Here is a 5,315-nt window from a genome sequence, read left to right as displayed (position 1 = left end):
ACAACACCAAATAGTACAACTGGAGAGTCACCAGCAGACTTGTTCTTAAAGAGACATGTATGAACACGGCTGGATTTCCTTAAACCGAGCATCTCTGAGACGGTGAGGAGGAGACAGTATCAACAGAAGGAGGAACATGATCGTCAGGCTGCCGAAAGACAGTTTGATGTGGATGACCCCGTCTATCTACGCAACACAGCAGGAGAACATCCCAAATGGATCCCTGGAGTAGTGACACAACGGACTGGACCAGTGTCATACCATGTGCAAGGTGAAACTGATCAGGTATACAGGCGCCATGGAGACCAGCTGCGCTTTCGATACCCACCTGACATTTTAGATGCGGGACCTGAAAGTGCGACTCCGTCAGCTGAGCAGAAGAAAGACTTTGACGAACCGGAGTACACAATTCCTGCATCACCAGCTTTTGCACCAGACCCGCCTGAACCACTTGTGCCAGAGACAGTAGCTTTGAGACGTTCAGGACGTAAAGCACAACGCCCTTTACGTTACAGGGATTGATTGTGATGTCGTAATTTGAAAGATGTTCAAATTGAGTTTGTTTATTATTGAAGAAATGTTATGCAGTATGATGGAGAAGGAAATGTGAATTTGTTCTGTACCTTTAAACTAAGGGGGGAGGTAATGTGGTGTATTAACCATCATAGTTATTTGTACGTTGTTTGGACGCACTGACTTCCCGTACTTTGTATTGCCATCTACTGCGCATGTGTGAAATGTTACCTTCAATGTCGAAGTCTCTTCCCCATAGTGGAAGAAACCGAAGTAGCAAGGGAAAACCCACGCAGCCACGGGGAGAAATATTTTTGTTGCTAAAGTTGTATTAGCTCTACTTTGGGGTTCTCGATTCTGCTTACAGGTTTGTAACATCAATTCATATTTGACAATCAAAAAGATATCCCCAATCCTTCACCAACCCAATGAGAATAATATTATTTCACCACATGCAATTCTTTTTCTGATGAAAACCAATCAATATCAGGACCATTGTTGTCGTCTACAGAGCACAACTCGCATGCCACCCCGTTCTTGCTGCAAGCCTGCCATATTGAGTTGTTCTCACTGTATATTTTAGCACCTATCCCCTGCTTATTCCTCTCGACTTCCTTGTATCTCTCTCTCCCTCTCTCTCTCTCCTCTCTCTCACTCAGTAGCTCCACGCGGAATAAACATGCTGCTTCTTATATTTTGTATTTATTCAGTCCGCATTTCTCCCCAAGTTTAGTGTAATTTATCATACAAACATGATACTCATCCAATAAAAGCACTGTCAAATACATTAAGAAAAAAGGAATCTCCTCTGTAAGAAACATACAATTGATGCCACACAAATCCAGAATTGAATTCCAATAACATATCGTCATCATCTCATACAATCTCAAAATTCATTTTCTAATAATATGGTATCAGCAAAATTAAACATCCAGTTTATGCTATATTTACTCAATTTATATTGTTCGGTACTATGTACAGTACAGATTCAATGATGGTGTATTTCACGAAATGGCAACGGGCAGGCCGCAAGTGGTCCTCAACCATACTCGGTGTGGCCCTCAATTATCCATTCATCCCTTCTCCAAGCCACTGATCCCAATTTTTCAAAATAAAAATGTTTACTTGTGCTGAACACGAACTTACCTGTGTGTGCAGATCTATATATAAATAATATTACTCCTCTCGCCCCTCTTTGCTTGGTCATTCTCCACCACCTTTGGAGGTGTTTCCCATTTTAGGACCTTTTTGACCTTGGGGTTTCCAGTCCATATTCCGCACAGATGTTTCGGTAGACTATGCCAGCCACCTAGTTATGGCGTTCCATGTAGGCTTTCCCTGCCAGCATCTTACACCCTGCAGTTATGTGTTGGATCGTCTCAGGTGCCTCTTTGCACAACCTACACCTTGGGTCTTGTCTGGTGTGGTAGATCTGGGCCTCGATGGCTCTGGTGTTCAGGGTCTGCTCCTGAGCAGCCAGGATGAGTGCCTCTGTCCTGTCCTTCAGGCCAGCCCTCTCTTGCCACTGATTGGACTTCTTGAGATCAGCCACTTCAGTTATGGTCCAGTGGTACATCCTGTGCAGGAGCTTGTCCTCCCATGATGGTCCCAGCACCTTATCCTCTGTTCCCCATAGTCTGAGACATTCTCTGAGAACATCATCCATTGGAGCCTTCTCCTTGATGTATTCATTCAATTTATAGTCTCTATATATATATGTATATGTATATATACAGTATATATATAGATAGATATATGTATATATGTACATATACATAGATATGTGTGTGTGTGTGTATATATAAAAAAGAATTCTTTGTCTCACCCCTCGTGGTGTCCGTCCTCCATTCAGCTCAGGTCCTCTACCAGAGGCCAGGAAGCTTGAGGGTTCTGCGCAGTATCCTTGCTGTTCCCAGCACTGCGCTTTTCTGGACTGAGATGTCCGATGTTGTTCCCGGGATCTGTTGCAACCACTCATCTAGTTTGGGGGGTCACTGCCCCGAGTGCTCCGACCACCACAGGCACGACTGTCACCTTTACCTTCCAGGCTCTCTCCAGCTCCTCTCTGAGCCCTTGGTATTTCTCGAGTTTCTCGTGTTCCTTCTTTCTGATGTTTCCATCACTTGGGACCGCTACATCCACTACAACGGCTTTCCTCTGCCCTTTATCTATGATCACGATATCTGGTTGGTTCGCCATTACCATCTTGTCAGTCTGGATCTGGAAGTCCCACAGGATCTTCGCTCTGTCATTCTCCACCACCTTCGGAGGTGTTTCCCATTTTGACCTTGGGGTTTCCAGTCCATACTCCGCACAGATGTTTCGGTAGACTATGCCAGCCACCTGGTTATGGCGTTCCATGTAGGCTTTCCCTGCCAGCATCTTACACCCTGCAGTTATGTGTTGGATCGTCTCAGGTGCCTCTTTGCACAACCTACACCTTGGGTCTTGTCTGGTGTGGTATATCTGGGCCTCAATGGCTCTGGTGCCCAGGGCCTGCTACTAAGCAGCCAGGATGAGTGCCTCTGTGCTGTCCTTCAGGCCAGCCCTCTCTAGCCACTGATAGGACTTCTCGAGATCGGCCACTTCAGTTATGGTCCGGTGGTACATCCTGTGTAGGGGCTTGTCCTCCCATGATGGTCCCTCTTCCAGCGCCTCATCTTCTGTTCCCCATTGTCTGAGACATTCTCTGAGTACGTCATCCGTTGGAGCCTTCTCCTTGATGTATTCATGGAGCTTGGATGTTTCATCCTGGACAGTGGCTCTCACACTCACTAGTCCCCGGCCTCCTTCCTTTCGGCTTGCGTACAGTCTCAGGGTGCTGGATTTGGGATGGAACCCTCCATGCATGGTTAAGAGCTTTCTGGTCTTAACGTCCGTGGTCTGAATCTCTTCCTTTGGCCACCTTATTATTCCTGCAGGGTATTTGATCACTGGCAGGGCATAGCTGTTTATTGCCCGGGTCTTATTCTTGCCATTGAGCTGGCTTCTTAGGACTTGCCTCACTCGCTGGAGGTATTTGGCCGTAGCCAGAAGTGTGTCCCATTTTGACCTTGGGGTTTCCAGTCCATACTCCGCACAGATGTTTCGGTAGACGTTATATATATACATGTATATATATATATATATATATACTGTATATATACAGTATATATATATTTTTTATTTTTTTATTTTTTTAGAGCTGTAAAACAATTAAAATATTTAATCTAATTAAGGACGCAACTGTCATAATTATCTCAAATTAACTAATAATTAATCGTGACTACTCACACATTTTTTATCGTTTCTAAATTTCCTTTTATATTTATTGTCCTATTTTTCCCCTTTTAATGCTCTCATCAACATGGAATCCTGGATCAGTTTTCCATGTGCAAAATGCAAATATTTACTGAAACAACAATTTCGATTTTACATGAACATTTTTCACTTAGAGCAGTTATTCACACATAATCTCTCACACAATATAACTGTCTATCAACAACAGTGAAAAAAAATTGTCACACAACAGCTCCTTTACCAGCTCTTTTTAGGGAATCAAAACAGAGCAATATAAAATTATAAAGTGCACATCTAAGGTAAACTAGTACTCAGCCTACAGTATAGTGGATGTAAGCCATGGTTGCATACTTCGTTTTTCTCAAGTTTGCTTTGAACACAGCAGTCAGGCTCCGTTGATTCTGTTGGTCCTTCTTCCGCGGAAGTCTCTCTATGGTTTTGTGTAGACATCATTTCGGATGACTACACTTGGTTCAATGAAACACTGGAGAAGTTTTCTTATTTTCAGCGTGGTCGCGACCACTGCACCGCTGAACTCTCGACGTGCCTCAGCGCACCGTCACTGTCAGACAAACACAGAGAAGCTCCACCCCCTTTTTTATCTGGACACGGAACACGGTACCCTTCCACACAAAATAGTTCCAAACAAGTAACAATCGTGTCCGTGGCATACATCGTACTCAACAGGCTACCTGCTCTTTATTCACCAGAGGCTCATCAACCTAGTCTCTTATTTCTTTCCCGAAACAGTGTCTTCTCCTGCTTGGTGCACCTTAGCCTTCTTCGCTACGTACAATTTCTGTACATAGCTTGTAATGGAGGCTCTCGCTGGCAATCCGGAGTAGAGCTAAGATCGGTCCGAAAAAATCGAGCCCGGCCTGAACCGGCCCGAGGGTATTTAAGCCCGACCTGGCCCGAGCCCGATCACTTAGCTTGATTTGCAGTCCCGAGCCCGAACCAAACCCGACATTTCATATTTTATTTGTGAGGACTCAGGAGGAAAGCCTCCTCGCTGCCCATCTTCAAAACCTGCCTCAAAACTCACTTGTATTCTTTGGCATTTGACTCAGCATGACTTAGATTTGTTCTTGGTTTTGCTGTTCGGTGCTTTCTTTATTACCGATTTGCTTTACTGTTTGTTGTATATGTTAAATTGCTCCATGTACAACACTTTGTATGCAGCGATGGCTGTTTGAAAGTGCTCTATAAATAGAGTTGAGTTGAGTTGAGAGGATGATCTGTTTAAGTGGGATATAGGGCCGCAAGCCACCCCAAAACCTAAAAACCTTGTCTATCACCTTGAACAGAAAGCCTTGATGTTTTTCAAAAAATTGTCAGAAATAACACAATTATATAAACAATGTATCATTGCTTGCTTGGTTTTCCGTTATTCATACGTCAAAGGAATAAAATGAATCTGTCTATTTTTCTGTATGCAGGACTTGGAAGGAAAAGCTTGGACAGCCCTGTCTTCGACGAACATACTGTATTAATTTTGTTGCAAGTTAAAAATGAGATCACAG

The sequence above is a fragment of the Hippocampus guttulatus genome, chromosome 6, assembly GCF_054856545.1.
Source record: "Hippocampus guttulatus isolate MCC_2025c chromosome 6, RoL_Hgut_1.0, whole genome shotgun sequence".
Lineage (NCBI taxonomy): Eukaryota > Metazoa > Chordata > Actinopteri > Syngnathiformes > Syngnathidae > Hippocampus > Hippocampus guttulatus.
The sequence above is the reverse complement of the archived record's forward strand: the minus strand, read 5'-3'. Positions refer to the sequence as shown.